Genomic DNA, 25,858 nt, shown 5'->3' on the forward strand with positions numbered 1-25,858 from the left:
TTTCCTGCTGCTCCATGTACTCCCCCCTGAATCAAACCTCTCTGTCTCCCCCGACCCTAGTTCCTGCTGGTGTCAGCTGGCTTCTGTTGCTGCAGCTGTTTGTTAAAATTGTAAGCTCCTTGTGGCAGGGACAGCCTGCTCCTCTGTGTTTGTACAGCGCCTACCACAATAAGGCCCCATTCTTGGCTGGCCCTTAGGTGCTACCGTAAAACATTATTATTATTATTATTATTATTAATAGCTAATCCTGTAGGTGGGGGAGGTGGTTGGGGGAGAACAGATGCTACCGTTCATCCTCTTCCCGGTGGCTCAAGGAGAGAGTGTGCAAGCAAGAGCACAAGAAACCCAGAGCATGAGGGCAAGAGGAAAGAGAGCAGCTGGGGGTGGACATAATTCAATTCAATGAGACTTTATCGGCATGACAAATTACACAAGCATTGCCAATGTGTGAAAAAGAGACTGACCTCTTGCTGTCTGTCAGAGGCAGGTCTGACGTGCGCAGAAGTGGAATGCATCCTGTGTTTGGGCTTTGTTCCCCTCTGGTCCTTTGCCATACTGTCAACTCCTGATCTGGTGGCAGGTAGCTACATAGCATGATGCCTTCTCTGCCATTTCTCCTTTCGCCCCAGGCTGGGTGCAGCTGTTTCTCCTCTTTTTGATTAGATTTTAAAAAAATGATTCCTGATCATTTGAAGTCTTTCACACTCCCTTGTATTTCTGATGTTGAAGTGGAAAGTGACTCTTTCTCACCTCTAGTTTGTGACGGCTGATGCTGTATTTGGGTGAGAGTCTGCCTTAGTTTTGCCCATTTCCTTATTGTGATGTAGCCTGTTCGTACGATAGTTTTGTGCAAGGATCTAGAGTAGTCAGCTTAGTTTGTTGCTGGTTTTGATTTGCTTTTCCCAGTGACTCAGATCATGGTTTTTTAGGTGCTGATCTAGAATCTGAGATTTTGGGTGGGGTTATTTGTTCCACTGGTTGGGAGATTGGAGTTACTAAGAGTGGTGGGGCAGGAATGATGATATAGAGAAAGGGATCACGTTTTCATGTAGATTTTGTTGTCCCCTTAAATTCTGCATCATGAAAGGAGCTGCTTTGGTTGAGATAGCACTGAAGTCTATTGTTCTTTCCTGTAGATTAGCAGAGGAAGATTGGCCCAGTTCTACTCTGCAGCCATTTTTGCTGGAGTTCCCATGCAAGTAGAATATTTATTTCCAGATCTGCAGATAAAGGGTTTCTATTGGGGTTTTATCCTACTCAGCTTAGTTGTTAAAGTTGAGCCCCTGACATAGCTCCACTATTGCAGAATGGGTTGGATTATACTGTCAAATAGTTTTATTGGGGTGTTGTAGCTATCTAATGGTTTCTTTATGGTACAGAAGGTCTGCAGAGATTTACCTTGTAATATTTTTATAGCCAGTATCTGGCTCCATGATACATTTATTATGAGGCCCTGGTATGTAAATAGGGTACATTCAATTTCCATGTCTCCGTAGTGGAATTTTCCTCTGCTCTGGTTGGTCTGAAGAACAGCTCTGTGTAGCTTGAAAGCTTGTCTCTCTCACTAACAGAAGTCGGTCCACTAAAAGATATCACCTCGCTTACCTTGTCTCACTAATATCCTGGGACTGACTTGGGTACAACAATACTGCATACACGATTGGTTTGGGACTTTTTCTGAACAACCGTGACTTTAGGGTTTTCTTCCAGATTGACCTGTAGTGTCTATGTACTGCAGAAAGCTTCTCAAAGGGATAAGTTTCTTTGGAGACCATTCTGTGTAGGTGATAATGACACTGAACATTTGGTGAGGGACAGGCAGGCACAGAATCCTGGGGTAGGGTGGACACAGAGCACTATACACAGAAGTATGGTCATGCACATGTAAAGACATTCATACTTCTATGCTATAAATGGAGAACATTGTGCTACTGGGCTACTGTTGAAGGAGGAGCTTCTTGTCCTTTTCTTTCCCCTTCACCCAACTTCTTTGTTGAGTGATCGATCTTATGCTAGCTGGTTGTTTTGATGGTCAGTTATAGTCTATACACTGTAAACATGTATTGTTTCAAATGTCTCAATGTAGCCAGAAATTTAAAAGAGAATTATTTTTTTAAGCTACACACTAGCCAAAAAGGTCTGTAAACTTTGACATTAGTTACTAAGATATAATTTGGGCTTAGTGGAGCCCAGATCAGCTATCCATCTCTGATGAGATTACCTAAAACACATAGGGCTCCTAGGGAAAAGCGAAACCTCCAAATCAAGTGAATTCTTTTGATAACCCTATAAAAAATCTCTTAAATCTGGGTGCTCGAATAGCCATAGTAAAGCATTCATCTGCACTTCCATAGGTTGGTTTGTGGGTCAGTCATTTGTCCATTTAGTTCAATCATTTTCAACTTGTTTGCTCCACTCCTGCTTCTCATCTGTTACTCCTCCCTAATTACATACAATTCAGAAAATCTGATTCCCTTCTGAAACCATTTGCTTCACAGCATAGCTGTAGGAACCTATTCACTTAAAGGGCTATAGGATTCTACCAATAGGTGGGTTTATTTTTTACAAACTGGTACCATACTCCTACATGTAAACCTCACTAGACGTTTTGTGACTCCTCAGACTGTAAGCCATTAAATATTGACATTTGCACCTCATTATTTGATGATATTTTACCCCAAGCTGATTCCTTTGAACAGCACTTTCCCTAAGATAAAATGTCATCAGTTCGATCTACATATTGGAGAGGTTTCAGAGTAGCAGCCGTGTTAGTCTGTATCCACAAAAAGAACAGGAGTACTTGTGGTACCTTAGAGACTAACACATTTATTAGAGCATAAGCTTTCGTGGGCTACAGCCCACTTCATCTATGCATCCAATGAAGTGGGCTGTAGCCCACGAAAGCTTATGCTCTAATAAATGTGTTAGTCTCTAAGGTACCACAAGTACTCCTGTTCTTTTTATATTGGAGATGTATGCTGTATGTGGAGGAGGGAATGGAGGGAGAGCTCTTACAGTGAAACTCATAGTCTCTGCTATTCCACACTTACTTACCTGCCCATTGAGAAATGTTGTCAAAGAACTGAAATAATTTGAGAAGCACAATCTTTTATAAAGATGAGCCATAAGCAGCCATATTAAATGATTCCATGGTTTTATAATGTTCTCCATATTTCCAATATTATTCATAAAAAAAACCCTGACCCCTGTCCAGAGATCCATTTATTTTTGTGTCTCATTGGAATGTGATAGTTGAATATTTAAATACCGTTATCTGGCAATTGAAAAAAACAAAGCAAATTTGGGGTGAGAAAGCTAATTTTTAAAATCTATTTGATGTGCACTTTCCTACTTTGTAGAATAAAGCCATTTAAGTCACCTTCCCCATTCTGTCCTTGTTCAAAGGCTTTAAGGGGAGTCTTGCTGGAGGAAGGGCTTCTGAGTTTTAACTGATCCTAAAAAAGCTATTCCTTGTATCAGATCAAAAAGCATGCAGTTATGCATGCAGCAATTAAATATCTATTTCATTGTGTGAGAAACACTCCAACATTTTAGATTTAGTTTTCTTTATCTCTCTCCTATTATAGTAATTTAACCTTATCACCACCTTAGGATCTGTGATGTACTCTCTACAAATGAAGGGAATATGAGTGTGCTCATTGAATATGTCTTCTGTAGTACCCTGTCATAGAATAAATGGGGAATACCTTTATCCAATGTGTGGTCCTTGCTTTGCCAGTAGAGGCAGTGTATGTATAGTGACAGGGTCGGGCCAGAGAGCTACAGGAGAGAGATAGAAGGCAGATATATTAGCCCCAGGCTAAGTAGGTCCCTTTTCCCTGGGTAAGATAACAGGGAAGGTTCCAGAACAACCTGGAACCTCTGGAAACAATTCAGACAGGCTGATTAGAACACCTGCAGCCAATCAAGAAGCTGCTGGAATCAATTAAGGCAGACTAATCAGGGCACCTGTGTTTAAAAAGGAGCTCACTTCAGTTTGTGGTGTGTGTGCGAGGAGCTGGGAGCAAGAGGCACTAGGAGATAAGATTGAGAACGTGTACTGTTGGAGGACTGAGGAGTACAAGCATTATCAGGCACCAGGAGAAAGGTCCTATGGTGAGGATAAAGAAGGTGTCGGGAGGAGGCCATGGGGAAGTAGCCTAGGGAATTGTAGTTGTCACACAGCTGTTCTAGGAGACACTCCAGACAGCTGCATTCCACAGGGCCCTGGGCTGGAACCTGGAGTAGACGGCAGGCCTGGGTTCCCCCCAAACCTCCCAACTCCTGGTCAGACACAGGAGAAGTTGACCTGGACTGTGGGTTCACGAAAACAGCCAAACTGAGGGCTGCCGTGAATCTCCAAGGTGAGCAAATCCACCAATAAACACAAGACCCACCAAGGTAGAGAAGGAACTTTGTCACAGTATGTGTATCTATGAAATCTGATTTTACAGCTGTCAGAGTACATGCAAATTTTTTGTGCTATTCTGCTTATTTTTCTTGAATAAAATGGTTATATAGCCTGGGGAAGCATTCTTGAGGTATAGAAAGAGAACCCATATTTGCATTCATGTCATCATTACACCCAACTTGCATGTCATATAAAAGAGCAAAGATACAATATATAAAGGAGGAGGGCTAAACAGTGAGCCAACGAAGTACAGAGTCCAAATATTATCAGTTTAGACTCCTACATTGTGTCAGCCAACAGCTATCTAGGCTGATTCAAAATTAAAAAATCTCAAAAGAAATATATAATTCAATTAGGAAACAATGCCACATGACTTAAACAGCATGATTGTCTTTAAAACATGCCTTCCATTTTTAAAGTATTATTGGTTCCACTGGCATTCTCTCTTTTGGGCTACGACTTGGGGGTTGACCCCTTCTGTTCATGTAAAAAACCTCTCACTTGAATTTAGTGGTGCTTCAGTCAGAGCTAACTGGCCTGGCGGGGGTATAGCCTAGAGCCTAGGTCCTACTTTCACTTGGGCTGATCACTACCAAGAGGGAAGGTTAAGACACAGGCTAAACCACTCGAGTGCTGATAGTCCTCCAGTCTAGTGCCTTCCCACAATATACCCCGGTGTGTACCAGAAGGACAGAAGTTCTTCCACAATTCACTGGAAAACAAGCACTGAGCAACTCAGCTTACTGTAGCACAAGAACCCTGGGATATGTCCACAGAAGGCTAATGATGCTCCCTGCCAGTGAATGCTGCACCAGTAAGCACATCGTAACTCAAGTGTGATTTTGTAATATGGCTCCTCACACTTAAACTAATCCAGGTACTGATCTCTTGAGTTAACTCTGCAGTGAAAAAAATGCTCTAAGAGAAACAAACCCTAACTTCTTCCCTCCTGTACCCCCCCCTTGAATTCCTGTTTGGCCCCCACACCTCCCTACTAGCTTTCATCAGCAAGGAGCAATGCATCTGATTGACAGATTGTACAACATCCATTACTCAGCAAGTATCATAGCCTAAGGCACCAGCAGAAAAGACTTTGTTTTTGTTCCAACAAGAAACTCTGCTACCACGAAGACAGAGATTTCCATGTAGATCAAATCAGTCTCACCTGAAAAATAATCTGGAAAACTGTCAAAATGAGAAATGCTTGCAGAGTTGGCTAGCTTTTACTAATCTGATTTTTCAATTTTTGTAGTTTAAGGATGGCATCAAGCTATGGAAAGTTCCTTTGACTTCTCACACAGGTGATTTTCTTCACTGGTAGCACATTCCACACTCCAGATATAGTAACCAATTGAAGAGTGTACATCTGGTATCTGCTAACCAAGTCCTTCATATTTGCCAATGTGTTATTAGACTATATCCTTTAATCTAAGTATTGTTTTCAATGTCTTGATTTAGTGAAAAACAAAAAACAAAGAAAGCAGAGCTCAAGGGTTCTTTCTTCAAGACATTTAGTTTTTCGCATTTTCCTGTTACAGAGCATGTTACCATCTATTGTGTAGCATTGTTCTGCATTGTTAGACGGTTGCTATATTTCACCCCAGTGGCAGCTGGATGTGAGGTGGTCCATACAGAGAGAGCCTAATCCTTTAGCACTTATTCAGATGTGAATTCAATGGGATTACTCACAGGAGTATGATTGGATCCAGTAGGGTTGGATCCATAGTTTATTATTATTTATAGGCTTGAATGTCTGACTAATGGCATGAAAGTCTACATTATTGTTAATTACCATTAATGGATGGAGGATTTTCCCCAGTCACATCCCTTCTAGCATTTATTATCTCTAACATTAAATACTCATTCTATTTATTGGTTTGAAGTCTATGGATGTAATAGTTTATCATTAATATCACTTAAACACTTTGGGATATAGACTGCGCCTTCCTGTGTGTTTTTTATATAGCACTTAACTCCATGGAGCACAAACCTGATTAGGGTCTATGGGTACTAGTATACTACAAATAATAATAGATGGGAAAACTAGTTTGGCATGATTTCTCTCCATATTCTCTTCCCATGTTCCTTGCCAGCTGATATCGCTACACTTTTTAAAAAATTCTCATAAATGTACAGCAACTTCATCTCAGCTCCCTTGCCAGTAGTAGGCTACGTAATGTTTTGAGAGATGGTCTTTGGAGTTATGTAAGGGATGTTTCATTTGTTCCACACTATCCAACACTCTACTGACTGGGGTATAAAGTTTTAGAACTCTCTTATAAGTGTGGAAGTTGCAAATATTGTAATAAAAGAAGAAAAAGCTTCTAGGATAAATGATGATCAATTTACAGTTCTTTCTCAATTAACATTGTACTCCATGCTCCCCAAATGATGAACGAATCCTTCTCTTCCCACTCCTGAAAATGCAAAGATCTTAAACACAGTTTCCTCATCTCAAAGTCAAAGGAGAAAGCAGAGATTCGTAGATTATAAGGCCAGAAGGGTCCACAGTGATCATCTAGACCAGTGGTTCTCAAACTAGGGCCACTGCTTGTTCAGGGAAAGTCCCTGGTGGGCCGGGCCAGTTTGTTTACCTGCTGCATCCAAAGGTTCGGCCGATCGCGGCTCCCACTGGCTGCGGTTCACCGCTCCAGGCCAATGGGGGCTGCAGGAAAGGCGTCCAGCACATTCCTCGGCCCGCACCACTTCCCTCAGCACCCATTGGTCTGAGAGCACCCATTGGTCTGAGAGGCGAACTGCATCCAGTAGGAGCCACAATCAGCCGAACCTGCGGACGCGGCAGGTAAGCAAATCCGCTCAAGGGCTTTCCCTGAACAAGCGGCGATCCTAGTTTGAGAACCACTGATCTAGATTGACCTTCTCCATAACACACACCATAGTACATCTCTGAATGAATTCCTGCTTGAACTAGAGCATAGATTTTAGAAAAACATCAATCTTGATTTTAAAATTGCTAGTGGTGGAGATATTGTAAGGCATTGTTCTGTGAGTCTACTGGAGATGTAAGCAAATTGGAGTTTTATTATTCCTTTGTTGTGGCATGTTCCACTTCTTGAGGTTTGCTATCTCTACAAACTCTCTCTGAGAAAAGATTGTGGCTGTTTTCTGTCATGAGTAGGGGGACTGTCTCTGTGAACTGTAAATCTAAGTCTTAATTTAGTCTTAATTTTCAATATAATCGATTTTTGGGGAGGCCTTTTATTTGAAGCCACTGTTGTTCCATGCTTTGCTGTGTCTATTCTATAACCAGTTGCCCAGTAATAGAACTTAGCATTGCCAGTCTCCCATGTTGACAGGCTTCCATTAATACCTCCCTTTCTAGATAAACCTGACTTGTTTTGCTAGAATTTTGTTAGGACTAGAGGCCAGGACTGCTTGGAATAAATAACTGGGAGAGGCACTGGCCTTTCCTCCTGTTCAATATACTATTAATTTGCTCTGAAAATTGCTGGAGATTTACTCTATAATATCTCTGAGACTATAGGGATACCTTGATATTGATCATGCCTAAAAGTGTAACTGAATTCAACATGTGGTTTTAATTATTCCCTCTCATCTGCAGGCTAAAGTTTCAGACTTCCTATGAGACTATAGGTATAACACCCAGTTAAATTCTGAGATCCTTAGCATAAGAAAGTACAGACACATTGAAGAGGGATCAGAGAATAGTAATGAACATGTTTAGTAAGTAACTATATCCTGGAAGGACTTTGATGCCAGTTCTCAGCACTAGCACCATAGTGCTACTGTGCTTGCCTGGTTCTGACAGAGCAAGCTATCAGAAAGGAGATGAGTTATAATGGTAGTTTCCAAGGTCATTAGAGACCATCAGATCATCTAGTCCGATCACACGTATAACACAGGCCCTACATTCCACCCAGTTACCCCTGTACCAAACTCGTATCATAGCATCATAGTCATCCTGGGAGTTTTATCCTCATGGCCACAAAACTTGGAGGGGCCTAAAGGAAGAGGAGATGAATGTGGATTTCTGTTGTGACAGACAGAGCCGGGTTTTGGGTACGAAGGTGTTGTTGTTGGAACATAGGAAAGAGCTGGTTGGGAGTTTCCCCCCACAACCACAGCCAAGTTTGGAACTGGGGTATGTGTTCTGAAGTATATGGCTTCTTTCCACACCTGTGAACACATCTTGTTTGAGTTTGATGATGAAGGCATCATAATTGAGGGCAGAGGATCCTTCTCCTCATGTGTAGAGTTGGAAATGGAAGTGGAGGACGTGAGTATCTTTCTCTGTGTGCCAAAGAAGTGGCTATATCTCTCCTCCTCAGTAGCTCCCTGTCTTAAGCAAGCACAGCATTAATATAACATTATGAAGAAAGGGTGTTTGAATACACATCCACCAATCCTCTATTTTCTGATCTCAGAGTCCATTCATTAAATTTTAAGGAGTCTTGTGGTGAGTGCACAGTTAAGGTTGTGACTCACAACTACTGAAAATATTCTAGTTTTGACACTCTTTGTAGCTTCCTCAAAGATTTTCCTTTTCACCTCAAAATTTCTCATGTCTGCTTTCCTGCCAGATAACTATTTTTGCTAAATTTGAGTTCCATTACCCAAGGCTTTTTTTGCATTTTTTCCAAAAGATATGAGAAAATTTGAAAAAGAAAAGTTGGCCTTAAAAAAAATCTCTTTAAACTTTAATTTGTCTGTCTCAAACTAGTGCCTTTGATGCCTGGGTGATTAATTTGGCCATTATTTGTAAAAAAAATATTTGTATCTTTGAGAACTTTACCTGATGGTCTACTGGAACTAGATAATCTGCTGGTACATGGGTGCGCTGCTAGAGTTTCTGAAGCTATATTAGACAAACTGCTCAGGTTCAAATAGGTTACACACTACTGGCATAGCTGGCAGAGACTGTCATTGTCACTGGCCATTGTCATCCATCTTGGATTCAAGGAGGTTTACAGACTGCAGCTTGATAAATCTGTCCTATAGAATTTAATGGGGATGAAAGCAGCATAGAAAGTACTCCAAAACTTATTGAATGTGATAGGGAAGTATATCCTTTCTACAGAATTTAAGACAATTTATAGAATTTAATAGAGAATTATATCCAACTATAGAATCCCACAGGTTGGCTTAAAAATGTTATAAAAAGTCATCCATCTCTCTTGAATTCTATAGGCCTCTTCCATGAGGGTTTTGAGGGCACTGCCAGAGCCTGTAGACTTTGTAAGCACCTCAGATGAATCATTCAGGTTTAAGGAGGTTAAGACTCCTCCCGTGCAGTGATATGATAAATATAATGATAAATATTATATATGATAAATATAATCTGTCAACAGAGCCATTCAAATGCAAGAAGGATGCAAATTCTGCTGTTGAAGTGTTTGCCTGGGACATTATTCTCTTCTGTTTCACTGAACTCCACTTAGTGTATTAATATAGCAAAATATAATCTATGAGAAGAAAATGATGTACAGCTAGAGCTCACATATCTGTGGCAAGAGTGTTCTCCCCCGAACTCCCACACCATTTCTTCTCAAAGAGGGAATAATCCACATACAAATCTCCTGACATACAGAAAGATGAGTGAGGAGTCACCTGCACAGCTCTGTCACAGGACCCACAGACAGCCCTCCAGTGGGCCAGAGATCTGAACAGAGGGCAGGGACTAGGGATAGTGGAGGAGGGAAAAGCTGGAGATATAGTTGGATGGAATGGTTCTGATAAAACACCCACAATACAAAAAATGAAATTGGTGCTTATCAAATAAACACTGGAATAGTTTCTTGTATCTAAGGGCTTGTCTACACAGAGCAGTAATGTGGACTACACGGGTGTGATTTCCAAAGCATTCTTTGGTCTATGTAGAACAGGGATCGGAAACCTTTGGCATGTGGCCCAACAGGGAAAGCCGCTGGCAGGCCGGGACAGTTTGTTTACCTGCAGCATCTGCAGGTTCGGCTGATCGCAGCTCCCACTGGCCGCGGTTCACCATTCCAGGCCAATGGGGGCTGCAGGAAGCGGCATGGGCTGAGGGATGTGCTGGCTGCCACTTCCCACAGCCCCCATTGGCCTGGAACGGTGAACTGCAGCCAGTAGGAGCTGCAATTGGCAAACAAACCATCCTGGCCTGCTAGTGGATTTCCCTGATGGGCCGTCTGCCAAAGGTTGCTGATCCCTGATGTAGAACTTGCTGGTGAGCACTAAATGTTCCCTAGTACACTTTAATGTGCTGATGTTTGAATGAGTACTCATTAAAGAGCACTATGAAACATTACAAAGAGATTACTCATTATGGTATGTAGCTAATGTATATTATATATATTACTCATAATAATTTATACAAAGAGAGAGCCTTGAAAATCCCAGATTTTTGGACATTGACATAAAACTCAATAATTGCTAAAAATAAACCCTGAAAAATGAAATTAATAAATCCTGAAAGACAGAAGCCCTATCTATAAATCCGTTCCTCTCCCCACATATATGGGGGCATCCACACTAACCCCAAACCTGTCACTGAAAAAGAAATGCCAACATCTTTACTCCTGTCTTTCCATAGACAACCCAGAAAACATACTGCCATATTTCTAACATCCTGATGTGACTGAGACACTGCATCATGAAATAGGTGGATAGAGGTGGGAATACAGGATTAAGAATTCAGGGTTAAGACTTTAATTGGATATGTCCAAGACCTTAACCAAAAAATAATCCCTTTCTCTACCCATGGTGGCTCCCCTTTTCCCCATATTATATATAACATTCAGCTGCACGTTGGTATCCAACTCATATTGAATACATACAGATGAACAACAATCTTGGAACATTGTCATTTTGTATAAAAATATCAGCTTTGTGAATTGTATAAAATACATGCAGCCGGTGTTAATCACATTGCTTTACGCACTACTTGAAGGCATTAAGATACTACGGTGTGCAAGGCAGTATAAGAACAGAATACACCAGTTGTAACAGACAAATTAGTATTATTCTTCTGGGAGATTGCTTGGTTTTTCTTCTATAGCATTGATCACATCACCATTGCTTCTTCCTTTATATGGAAATATACAGTAGAACCTCAGACTTATGAACACCAGCATTAGAAAGTGATTGGTCAACCACACACCTCATTTGGAGCAGAAGTATGCAATCAGACAGCAGAGAGAAAATACAGAACTAAAGGAAAGTTTAAACAAAGATGACATGGTAAGGAAACTGTTTCTGTGCTTGTTTCATTTACATTAAGATGGTTAAAAGCAGCGTTTTTCTTCTGTACAGTAAAGTCTCGAAGCTGTATTAAGTCAATGTTCAGCTGTAAACTTTTGAAAGAACAACCATAATGTTTTGTTCAGAGTTACGAACATTCCAGACTTACAAACAACCTCCATTCCCAAGGTGTTCATAACTCTGAGGTTCTATTGTACATTCTACCCCTTTTACGCTACAGACTATGGAGGATAGATGCTTATATTTTATTCCTGTTCCTGTCCTATCCCTATTCCTATGCTATTACTTTCCTCCATTTTCCTCTCATCCTTCCAGCAGTCAAGCCAGTGTACAGCATTAGCCAGAGAGAGTACTTTTTTTGATTTATGTAGAGCCACTCACAAGTTTCAAAGTCCTTTCCAGAATGTTGCACACATGGAGGGAGCACTTAATTTACAAATAAAATACAGGGGTTGGAACATGACAGCCATGTAATGATTCCAGTAATACCACTTGATAGCTTTAGGAGATGGACTGAAGAAGAATACCTCATATATTTGAAGCAACAGGGATTTTAAACTACTGTAGGCAATTACCTTCTTCACCCCAACACCAGGGTTAACATCTTGACTCTTAAAAAAAGCACTCTACATGACTATGGTTAATTATACTTACTCCAGGTAACATTGCTTACACCAGCTTTAACAATCACACTATTAACCCTTTAGTATTTATCCATCTATTGTATTGCTTTCCTATTTTACATTATACAATGAAATAATTCACTGAACTTTCAAATAAAGCTGTATTCTAGATACCATTGTTATTAACAGCGTGCTGGTGTCGTTGTGCTCAGATGCCTATATACATCTATGTATCCTACGACACACTCGTATGTACAGGTGTAATGTTTCATGACATTTTAATGCGCAGTTGCTTTCATCCCAGCAGTGCCCATCTCCGCTCCACAACCTCTGTGAGGTAGGGAAGTGCTATTATCCCCATTTTACAGATGAGGAACTGAGGCACAGAGGATGAGGACAAACAGGAATCCATGCCAGAGCAGTTAAACCTGGGTCTCCCACATCCCAGGCTTGTGCCCTCCAAGCCATCTGTCCTCTCTGCTCACACAGCAGAAAAAAAAATAAGTATTTGATTCCAGTTTCAGATTATTTTTGGTTCTTGTTAAATCCTAGACAACATCTGTCCCAAACTCTGATTGAAAAACCAAATTTAAAAAAATTCTAAGCAGTTAGCCGGGTATTGTCATGAGGAATTATCCCTAAATTGTTGGATAGATGTAGAGAAGGGAAGAAATCCTCCCACCACTGGGATGCAGAGTGACTGAAATATCCTTTCACTCTCTTTATATGCCCCTACTCTCCAGAGTGCCATTGTGGAGAAAAGCAACCCACTACACATTCATTCAAAATGTGTCCATTCCTTCATGCTCCTTCCCAGCTACATGGAGCACAATGGATCTGCGAGGGGAAAAAGCTGAAGTCAATGAAGGATTTGCCTCTTATTCCTTAAAATTGGACAGGAATTTTGGTATTTTGGGAATATTTAAAACCTATAGGATAAAATTCATTCTTGGTGTACTTCCATTAACTGCAACAGTGTTAAACGAGGGACAAATTTGACCTAAAGAATTAAAGTCTGAAAAGAGCTACTGAATGCAAGTAATAGCTGCTTTTTGTAAGTTGTGCTATTTCCCAATTAATTCTGATTTGACTTTGTACTTCTCTGTGATTCTATTTTCCCATCTGTAAAATGGAGATGATACTCATCTACTTTGTGTAATTAGAGCTACTTGGAGGTTGGAAATTCACAAAGATTTGGGGATTTTGAAATTTGGCTTCATTTTGAATAGGAATGAAAACTGAATTTCAAAATTCTCTATGAAGGAAAATTAAGAGAGAAAACAATAGTTTACGGTCTATTGAAACATTTCATTTTGTTTAACTTCTGACTTTTTAAATTTTGTGTTGTAATATATTACAATTTTTTAAAAGAAAAACCAATTCAAAACAAATAATTGAAAAGTTTAGCTCCAAAAATGTCATATTTCCCCACTTTCTTCTGGAAAGAAATCCTGGTGAAAATGACCTGATTTTGTGAAGTATTTCCATTTCATTGGAACTACACAATCTGACAGAATATGGTTCACTAAAGTTTCTCCAACTAGCTCGGCTTATATTGGTACATAAGCCAGAAAAAAAAAACCTCAGTCCGAAACACACAACTAGACTTTCAGAACTCCAGACTGAGTTTGCAGGGCTGGCAGGCAATAAATGTAATTTGTGAACTGAGCACATTTGACTTGGAAGATACTGAGACACAACAAACATGAAATCCATTACAGAACTGATCTTACAGAATCAATTTCCAGAGTTTAACCATACTTCAACTCTATCAAAGATGGCAGAACACTGAGAAACACTACAATGTAATGATGGATTACCACCACTAGGAGTTTACTCTTTGTGTGCCTGGGTAGAGTGTACACTCACTGACAGCGATTACTGTGATGCCTACTGCATAATGACAAACTTCTGTGGAATGCAACAACATGAAATGTGCATTTCATAGACCATGTAGGTGACATCTTGAAATCTACATAGCACATCACATCTCAAAAAGGATTACGTTTATAGTGGTTTGAAAGTATTTCTCTATCCATTTGGACTATCACATATAGTTAAAATACTCTTGGAAGGAGTGTGATGATTTGGTGTTATGATCCATGAGCACCATGCCAAGTTACCACATGGACTAGCTGAAAGAACTGTGGTGGCTAACTCACAATGCCCTTGCTCTTTGGAGCTTGTCTCATCTCTTATATATTAGTCATTTCATACTGCTTTTCAATTAGATTTGTCTGGTATTAGGAATTTATGCTGAAAATGTCTGTGCAAACATATAACACAGAGTAAAATCATGGCACAATGAAATCTCTAAAACATGGATTGTGGATATAATAGGTACAAAAACATACTGCATATAACGTTAATGCTAAGAGGTTAATTTATATTATTCTGGGTAGATTTTGCTATATTTAAAGTAGTATACAGTATCAGAAACAGTTCACTCTGGATTAAGACAAACCCCATAAACTCACTGCAGAAAGGAAAAAGAAGAAAAAAATTAGCATACACAAGTATATGTGTATAGTACTTAGGGATGGGGGTGGATATCAACTATTCCTCTTAATTAACAATTGAGTAGTTAATGATAAAAAAAAAATCATATGTGCTAAGGTTAATTCTGGATACTTCAGTGTAACATCAGGTGCAGAAATAAGGCCAGGAGAACACCAGATTCATCAGTGCCTCTAAAATTCAACATCTGTGGTAGACCTCCTTAGCTCTATATGAATCATTAACCTGAACCTTCCACTGAAAAAAGATTAAAATGTATAGCACAATACCATTTTTTAAAGCTATTTACAGCACAAGCCACTCTTGTCTTCAGGGTTTTATTCATTTTTCTCAAGTGTTGGAAGGCACATGCACACCCAATCAGATTACACAGCAAGGAGGCAAAATTCCAGCACCTTTTTTCTAAATGAGATAGTGCCTCAAGCTAAGGAGTCCCAGTAAGTGAATTAGCATAATACTGTAGTTCAGAACCCCCACACTTTGGATTTTTTTCAAAACATAAAATTGCTATACTGGGAAGTTTTTGCAGGCCGGATAGTCACATGAACAAAAATCAGAACTCAAAGAAACAGCAATTAAAAATCAGATCTTCCACATCAAGATTTCTTTCAGAGTAGCAGCCGTGTTAGTCTGTATTCGCAAAAAGAAAAGGAGGACTTGTGGCACCTTAGAGACTCACAAATTTATTAGAGCATAAGCTTTCGTGAGCTACAGCTCACTTCATCGTGAGCTGTAGCTCACGAAAGCTTATGCTCTAATAAATTTGTGAGTCTCTAAGGTGCCACACGTACTCCTTTTCTTTTTATCAAGATTTCTGTTTCTCAAACAATACAATTGCACTTACATACCAACCGTTGCTTTCAAACAGCAACCCTCACCCTAAATTGGAATCTGAGACCAATCCCACTGAAATCAACGAATCTTCCCCAAAAGTAGGATACTACTCATTGTGAGTAAGGATAGCAGAATCTGTATAATTAGTATAATTATAACATAATATACTGTATAATCAATATAATAAACATTTCCCTTGAGATTGCATTTAAATTTTAGGAACATCATAATTTAATAAAATCTGTACAAAATAAGTTAAAGCACAAATTAATAAAACAGCCATTTTAACCTCTTAGGTAGGCAAGAGGTGATGCTGATATGGGGAATGTGATCCAAAACAACATAAAAAGTCAAGGCCCAGTTTATGAACTCATTATTAGCACTAGTTAGCAGTAATTTACCTGAATAATTCCATTGATTTCATTAGGACTCTTTGTTTAAGTAACTGTTCACTGATGGGACCAGGTAGTTCACAATCTGGCCCCAAGTTAGAAGGAGAATAGGTTAGACTTTGTCTACATACAGAAGTTGTACCATTTTAACTATACCAATAGTCCCTTATTGTGGACACAGTTATAGTTATGGTATAGTTATTTCTCTTTAGGGAAGAATAAACTATACTGCCATGAGCATTTATATGCTAGTATAGGAATTACTAGTATTAATAGGAATATAACTGCATCCATCCTAGAAGTTGCACTGTTATAACTATTTTGATGAAAAAAAACCCACACCCCTAAATGAACTAGTTATATTAGTACAAATTCTGTGTTGACTAGGCTATATGAAGATTCCATCGAATGCGAAAGTTGAAGAAGATACAGGCTAACTTGACCTCTATCCTGAGCCTACATATTAGGAGCTTTTTACTGGGATGAGGAGATCCTTCAGATATAAAGCACTTATACAGTCTTCAAACTCTGGTAAACTAGTATATCCTACAGCACTTCTACTTCTGATACCAGCTGTAAATATGGAAGCATTCCCTCATCCAACATGATTCAGGAGAAAAGATTTTATAGCACCCCTATGATCTCAGAGCAAGAGCTGCCATTCGCTTTATCCCTGGCCATCAAGCTGCAAAATAAATTATGAATGTCTGCTCCCATCACATTCAACAGTACTTTTCCTGTCAGGGAAGTTTAGCCTGAAGTTCATTTCTGGTGTAGAGGTTATCTGGTCCTATATTAAGGTGTTAGCTGGTTTATTCTAAGGTACCTATCTTCCCCAATATTATGCTCTCTCATATTACTTAAAGACAATGTCTTGACTGCCAAATGAAGTGAGCTGTAGCTCACGAAAGCTTATGCTCTAATAAATTTGTTAGTCTCTAAGGTGCCACAAGTACTCCTTTTCTTCTTGCGAATACAGACTAACACAGCTGCTACTCTGAAAGGTTTCAGAGTGGTAGCTGTGTTAGTCTGTATCAGCAAAAACAACAAGGAATCCTTATGGCACCTTAGATACTAGCAAATGTATTTGGGCATAAGTTTTCGTGGGCTAAAACCCACTTCATGGAGTGAAAAATACAGTAAGCAGAATACATATTATAGCACATGAAAAGATGGGAGTTGCCTTATGGCTTGTTAGCACTGACCCCCCACTTGGTAAGGCAATTCCCATCTTTTCATGTGCTGTAATATATATTCTGGTTACTGTATTGTTCACTCCATGCATCTGATGAAATGGGTTTTAGCCCACGAAAGCTTATTCCCAAATAAATGTGTTAGTCTCTAAGGTGCCACAAGGACTCCTCGTTGTTTTCACTGCCAAAGAAAGTCTGTTTTTACATGGTGAGAACTATCTCTCTGTAAAAATCCAAGTAAAAATTAGGCACTGTAGTGTTTACCTTGATGTAGCTAGTCGAGGTCTACCCTGTGGAGGTGGGCTGTATAGCATTGATCTTGAGAAGCTACATCTAGGTAAAAGCCACCTCTACCTTGTCTCCATCAGGATTTCACAGAGAAATAGCCAATTCAGGTTAGGTATCTTACTGTAGAAATGCACCTTTTTGGGCAGTGAAGACATAGCCATAGTTCCAGGTATTTAATCCCCTGAGCACGCAATAGCCACATTTGTTGTTAGGCACTCATCTATAAAGTTTTTGGCTGTTTATTTCTATCTACTTTTTCCTTTGTGGAAGAATGATCCACTTCCCCTTCTGTTTGTCACCACCCACTTACTGAGTCACATCTGAATGTAGATTTTAAGCCCTTTTGGGCATGGGTCTTCTCCATGCTTTCTGTGAATCACTCAGCACACTTTTGGGTAGTAAAAAAAATGTTTTCAGCTATTATTAATTCATAAATTCATTCTGCTTCATTGTAACATAATGGTGGGCAAGTATTGTTATAGAAGAGATGTTAATGGCCATTTGAGGTCCTGGAAGCAAAGGAAACCTGAGCTTATTAAAGTAAATGGACTTCATTAAGCATGCAGCTGAAACTCCTTTGTGTATTAAAAAATAGTTGCAAAGGAGAGGGCTGGCACCTGATGCTACCTGGAAGATCATGTGTCCTGGGGGAAGTGTGGTGCTAATGAGGTTTTCAGCATTTCACACTGAAGGGCAAGGGACTGGGAAAAGTGTTGTGGGCAGTCAGGCGGAAAGTCTGCATTTTGCCTTGGGTTAGTGTGGGTCTCTGGAGAGAAACAGTGGCAGAAGATTGTATTTTGGGATAGGGCAGAGGTGGCTGGGTTGAGGCTTTTGCAAAAAGAGAGCTGCCTGCATGCAGTTTTGTTCCCATGGCTGGTCAGGGAAACAGGATGTGAGAAAACAAATCAATTACATAAAGAAAATCACCTGACTGTCACAGATTTCTCATCTGAACAGAAGTCACACTGCAAGGCTCTGAATTTCAGCTATTGCTCAGCCAAAGGAGCAACAGTATAAATATAATAATACCTAGGTCTTATATAACACTTTTCCTCAATATATCTCAAAGAACTTCACCATCATTTATCCTCATAACACCTTTGGTAGGCAAGTGCTGTTATCCCCATTTTACATATTGGGAACGGAGACACAAAGGCTAAATGACCTGCCCAAGATCACACAGGAAATCTGTGGCAGAGCAGGAAATTGAATTCATGTCTCCCAAGTCCTAATTTAGTATCCTAACCAGCGGATAATGCTCTCACATAGGAGTTTTATAGTTTAAGATAGACTAAAGCATGCTGATTAATTCAGGCTATATTTTATATCAGGGTATGCAAACTTTGCTACAGTAATGCCACCCTAAGATTCTTTGGATAGGAAACTCCATAGCTCTGTGGGAACAGTGGGGACTAATTAGCATGGATCCTGCTTTCTTGGGACCAGTTAAAGTTTGCAAGTGCAATAACTTCACCATCCCCAAACTGGCAAGTACATGTAAAATTAGGTCAAAAATTTCCAGGTTTATTGCAGGATTGTTTAATGAAGGAAGTGCACCTATAAGGATTAGTTGGTCCAGCCACAAGATTTTATATTTGGCTAATTAGTTTGGATTTCAAATATCTACATCCAACTTTTTCTCACCGAACTAGCAGGATACTTTACCTGCTTGTGTTGCAAGGATACCTACATCTCCTGTTTCACAGAGTCATGGATTTGAAGACCAGAAGGGACAATTATTATCTACTCTGACCTTCTGCATAACACTGGCTGCAGAACCTTATCCTGTGATTTTTGCATCAAGCCCATAACTTCTGGTTGAGCTCTAACATATCTTTTAAAAAGATTTTCAATTTTGATTTAAAGATTTCAAGGGCTGGAGAATCCACCACAACCCTTGGTAAGGTATTCCAATAATTAATTATTCTCACTGTATAAAATGTGCCTTATTTCTCATCTGAATTAGCCTAGCTTCAGATTTAACCATTGTGTCTTTTCCTGTTAGATTAAAGAGCTGTCTGCTATAAGAAATCTCTTTCCCATATAGGTACTTGTACACTGTGGTCAAGTCACCTCTTAACCTTCTCTGTAGATTGAGCTGCTTAAGTCTCTTACTATAAGGCATGTTTTCCAGACCTTGGATCACTTTTGGAGCTCTTTCTGAGCCCATTTCAGTATTCCATGATCATCTTTCCAGTGTGGACATCAGTACTGGTACAGTATTTCCATGATGGTCTGACTAATGCCATATACAGAGGTAGAACAACCTCTGTACTCTTATTTGATATTTTCTTGCTTATGCATCCGAAGATCATGTTCACCTTCTATATTAGCTACAGCAGCGCACTGGAAGGAAATGTTCAGTTGGTTATCCACCATCACCAAGTAAGGCCAGGTCTGCACTATTGCGTAAGTCAATGTAAGTTACATCACTCAAGGGTGTAAAAAAAATCACCTTCCTGAGTGATGTAACTTACATCAACTTAACGTGGTGTCTACACTGCACTATGACAGTTGGAGATGCTCTCGTTGAGGTGGATTAATTACGTCAATGGGAAAGTGCGCTCCGGTTGACATAGTGTGTCTTCACCAGATGTGCTAAATCGATGCCGCTGCATCGACTGCAGTGGTGTGATTCAGCGGGGTAGTGAAGACAAGCCCTAAATCATTTTCAGCCTTCTTGCATCCCTTTACACTGTGTCCCATCTTATAAGTATGGCCCATATTCTTTGTTCCTAAGTGTATGACTTTGCATTTGCCTGTATTAAAATGCATGTTATTTAAAGCACTGGTCTGTATAACTGACGTGTCTCCATAATTATTTACCACTCCACCAATTTTTTCATCTGTAAATTTTGCTAGCAATGCTTTTTATTTTTCCCAGATCATTAATAAAGATATGAATAGCATTAGGCCAAGAACAGATCACTGAGGGACCTCACTAGATATACCCTCATATGATGATGAATCCCTTTTTACTATTATTTTGAGATCTCTCGGTATACCAGTTTTAATGCATTTATTAACATCTACATTAATTTTGTGTGTGCTAATTTTTAATCAGAATGTTCTGCAAATGCCTTATAAAACTGAGTATATTATGTCACTATATTAATCTACCAAAATTGTAATCTCAAAACAAAAACCAGCTTTGTTTGACAAAACATACTATTTTGCATATCACCATGTTGATTGGTTTTAATTATACTCATCCTTCAGTTTTGCACTGATTGTTTCCCATCTCAGCCTTTCCATGATTTTTTCTGGGATCAATGTCAGGCTCAATGGCCTATGGTAAATTAAATGACCTAGGTAACTCTATTAACACACTAGGTATTTTTCAGTCCCCTGGGCCTTCCCCAGCATTCTAAGATTATTTAAAAATAAATGTTAATGGATTAGATAACTTTCACTCAAGAGTATTAAAAAAATTGCCTGGGGAGTTCTGATCCTGCCTACTTCAAAATGTTTAACTGTAATAGTTGCTGTTTGCCTTCCTCTTGGAATAGAAACTATTTTCTTATCACTGTAAAATATGAATACATCACCTTGATCATTTCCAAATACCAAACATAAATATTTATTGAATAATTCTGTCTTTACTACATCATGACTGACAGTTTTACCATCCTTGTATAGTATTGTATATACCCTATCAATATACGATATACCCTATCGTATTGTTAGGATTTTGTTTGTTTCCTGATATACTTAAATAATTCCTTCTCATTGCCCTTAACCATATTGGCCATAGGTTTTTCCCCCGCACTGATCCTTATAGCTTTCCACAAGTTGATTAACTTGTCATGTACACCCCTATATCAATGAAATTGCTCTGATTCCTTATAAAAAGGAGGGGAGAACCCCTGAATAAAGAACGAGGAAATGAAGTTGTTAGTGATGTTTTTTGTTGTGCATTATAAATATGGGAACCAGCTGCTTATTCTTAGCTTTTAACTCAATTTTGCTTACATTCTAAATAATTGATGGGGGAACAGCTTGCATTTGAGAAGCAGAAGGAAAAGTTGATAGTTGGAAAAAGCCAGGTTCACAGAATGTGGAGTGGAGCAGTAAAAAAAAAAAAAAAAAAAAAAAGTCTACATTCAGCATAACTTCTTGTTCTAAACTAACACAACACCCATGGGATGGGTTGTTGGCAGTGAGGACTGGATCTTGGCCTCTGGATCTAAAAGCAGGAACTTCTGTTGACTCTGCTAAAGAACTAGTCTCCATCAAAACCTGCAGTTTACTCAAATGTGTATATGTAGACTGTCCACAGAGAGACACAATGCCTCACTGTGTAAGCATGTCTCCCTGGCTGCAGGAGCTCAACCTGCATTTCAGAGGATCACCTAGCTCAAATGCCAGTATAGGCCACTATTTTAATATGGTGCTTTTGGCTAGGCTGTTAGCTACAGGATTTGAACCCAGGAGCTCTGAATCAAGGAAAGATACGCAGAACATGCCACCTAAATACAAAATGGAACATATTGTGTAGTATAAGTAGTTAACTTGAGCCTCTACTGCCCGAGTTAAAAAGCCTGGAATTCACCACTGGGAGGGCAGTCTGTCTATGCTGGGAGGGCAGAATTAAACCCTATTAGGAACTGCCACAGAAGCCAACTGCCAAAAGCAGGGGAAGAAATGTGTTGAATCCACCCAGCACCACGAGTTTGGGGGAAGCTTTCCACAGCGCCAAGAGCCTCTCCTGAATGTCTATTGATGGCAATGAGTGTACCCTGCAGGAGCAAATTGAGCTCCCAGAATGTGAACTAAAAGCTCTGCCTCAGGGCAGATATAATTTCTGCCATCGTAAACAGGCTGTGTTTGGCTCTGGCAATCACTGAAGAGTTACCATCTCCATCTGAAGGAAGACTTTCCTCTTGGCATTTGCAAGATTTTACATGTAGGCTGTGTTTTCAGCATTCATGGAACAGGAAGTGCTTATATTTAAGACTCACAGGGTGGCTTACCAGATTAAGCCAGTGCACATTTCACATGCACAGTATTGTCTTGTTTTCTAGCTGGGGGGTTGGGTCAAAGAAGCATTGCTTTGTGTGACTATAGATGGCTGTCAAATTTGTTTACATCACCAGTTAGTTAAGAGACTTAGCTATAGGCATACATGTTTCTATTGATACTAGACTGTGGAATGAGTGAGGAATCATAGAATCATAGAATATCAGGGTTGGAAGGGACCCCAGAAGGTCATCTAGTCCAACCCCCTGCTCAAAGCAGGACCAAGTCCCAGTTAAATCATCCTAGCCAGGGCTTTGTCAAGCCTGACCTTAAAAACCTCTAAGGAAGGAGATTCTACCACCTCCCTAGGTAACGCATTCCAGTGTTTCACCACCCTCTTAGTGAAAAAGTTTTTCCTAATATCCAATCTAAACCTCCCCCATTGCAACTTGAGACCATTACTCCTCGTTCTGTCATCTGCTACCATTGAGAACAGTCTAGAGCCATCCTCTTTGAAACCCCCTTTCAGGTAGTTGAAAGCAGCTATCAAATCCCCCCTCATTCTTCTCTTCTGCAGACTAAACAATCCCAGCTCCCTCAGCCTCTCCTCATAAGTCATGTGCTCTAGACCCCTAATCATTTTTGTTGCCCTTCGCTGTACTCTTTCCAATTTATCCACATCCTTCTTGTAGTGTGGGGCCCAAAACTGGACACAGTACTCCAGATGAGGCCTCACCAGTGTCGAATAGAGGGGAACGATCACGTCCCTCGATCTGCTCGCTATGCCCCTACTTATACATCCCAAAATGCCATTGGCCTTCTTGGCAACAAGGGCACACTGCTGACTCATATCCAGCTTCTCGTCCACTGTCACCCCTAGGTCCTTTTCCGCAGAACTGCTGCCGAGCCATTCGGTCCCTAGTCTGTAGCGGTGCATTGGATTCTTCCATCCTAAGTGCAGGACCCTGCACTTATCCTTATTGAACCTCATTAGATTTCTTTTGGCCCAATCCTCCAATTTGTCTAGGTCCTTCTGTATCCTATCCCTCCCCTCCAGCGTATCTACCACTCCTCCCAGTTTAGTATCATCCGCAAATTTGCTGAGAGTGCAATCCACACCATCCTCCAGATCATTTATGAAGATATTGAACAAAACGGGCCCCAGGACCGACCCCTGGGGCACTCCACTTGACACCGGCTGCCAACTAGACATGGAGCCATTGATCACTACCCGTTGAGCCCGACAATCTAGCCAGCTTTCTACCCACCTTATAGTGCATTCATCCGGCCCATACTTCCTTAACTTGCTGACAAGAATGCTGTGGGAGACCGTGTCAAAAGCTTTGCTAAAGTCAAGAAACAATACATCCACTGCTTTCCCTTCATCCACATAACCAGTAATCTCATCATAAAAGGCGATTAGATTAGTCAGGCATGACCTTCCCTTGGTGAATCCATGCTGACTGTTCCTGATCACTTTCCTCTCCTCTAAGTGCTTCAGGATTGATTCTTTGAGGACCTGCTCCATGATTTTTCCAGGGACTGAGGTGAGGCTGACTGGCCTGTAGTTCCCAGGATCCTCCTTCTTCCCTTTTTTAAAGATGGGCACTACAGGAACACTGGGATCAAGACTATAATGCAGCACCTCAGTCCAAGTCTAGTGTTGAATAAATTAGTCCAGTCTTAAATCCTATTTCATTCCAAGAGCAAAATACACATGACTGTGTGAGTGAGTCTTTTACCCTCACGTTAACATTATGCTAGTCTGACAGACAGTTGAGCTGGATCTCACTAAAATACAAAACCATATATACTTCTTTGCCTACTGTTTTTTCATGAGTCTGGACAAGAAGGAAACTAATAGTGTGTATAGAAATCGGTTCGCAGACACCAGAATTCACTTCCCTTGAACAGACAAGGTGTGTGTAGGATAATATCTTTTATTGGACCAGCTGCTGCTAGTGAGAGAGACAAGCTTTTGAGCTACACAGAACTCTTTCTCTGGTCTGAGAAAGGTACTTGGAGCGTCACAGCTAAATACAAGGTAGAACAGATAGTTTCGCATAAGTAGTTAGCACATATTCTAAGAAACCATTCAAGGTGAAGTGGCCCCTTAACCCATTTCCAGTCACAGGACAAAAAGGGGGGGGGGAAGGTTAGTGGTTACAGATCATTGTAATAAGCCATAAATCCAGTGTCTATATTAAGACCATGATTTTTAGTGTCTAGCAAAGTTATGAATTTAAGCTCCCAGACTCATAATGTGAAGGTGTTGTGTAGGCTTCCTTGGAGGATGAGGACTGATAGGTCAGAAGTGGAGAGATCATTTCTGTAAAAAGCGTTTAACCAGGGGTGTTATGGTGTTTTTGTCTTTTATGACTTTTCTGCGTGAGTTCATTTGAGAGATTAGTGATTGTCCCGTTTCACACACCTAGATGTTAAGTGATGGGGGTAAGGATTCAATTGCTTGTTCTGCAGAGCAGTGCCACATGCATGCCTGTGGCTGTGCTAAATGCCACATAAGCAGAGTCGTGAAGCCTGATACGTGGATTGCTCTCTACAGCCCTCTGCACATGCGTTCTTCCTATGGCTAGCTACGTTAGACTGCCCGTGGAATGAACAGGAAGAAAAGCAGGAGACGGTTCAAGGAATCACCTGCAACTATCCGGGGCATGCCTGCAATGGTGGGTGGGAGTAGAACTGGTGTTATAAGACCACATTTTAAAAGATTTCTAGATGCCTAAAGATTCAGTGAGGCACCTAGTGAGATTTTTCAATAGGAATCAGTGGGAGTTAGATACCCACATGGATCTTTAGGTGTCTAAATACCTTTAAAAATCTGGCCTATACAGCTTTTATTTAACCCAGAGCTGTGCCCTTGGCCATCCTGCCCTTATCAATATCTCCCTAATGAAAGTGAAATCCACACACCTTCTAGCACCGAGACCACTTAGAGAGAGAGATCAATGAGTCTGCTCTACAGCCTTAGCTAACAGCCAGTTGGCTTTTAGCTTATGCTGTAGAGGCTCATGCACTAAGCGCCAGAGGTTCCCCTTTCGATCCCGCCTGCGACGACTGGGGTCTGTTGGCATTACAAAAGCCTACCCACCAGTTAGTGGAAACCAGTTAGGACTCATTGTGCATATCTATTAACACACACTACTGCAACTAAGCCTCTAGCCAGGGATGCATGCCTCCCCTAGCTGAGCCACTGGCCGTCTTCTAACACTATTCTCAGGAAAAGATGATGCTGGCAAACTTCCTCCCCCCCCCTTTTTTTTTGTCCCTTTCAGGGAGATGTAAGAGGAAATTATGTTGTCACATTGAAATATTAGCCATCAATTGTGCTGTCCACTGAACAATTAAGAAATGAAGCCAAGAATTCTGAAGGTACTTTCTTTTACCCTCACATTGCCAGGA

The sequence above is a fragment of the Dermochelys coriacea genome, chromosome 1 (assembly GCF_009764565.3).
Source record: "Dermochelys coriacea isolate rDerCor1 chromosome 1, rDerCor1.pri.v4, whole genome shotgun sequence".
Classification (NCBI taxonomy): Eukaryota; Metazoa; Chordata; order Testudines; family Dermochelyidae; genus Dermochelys; species Dermochelys coriacea.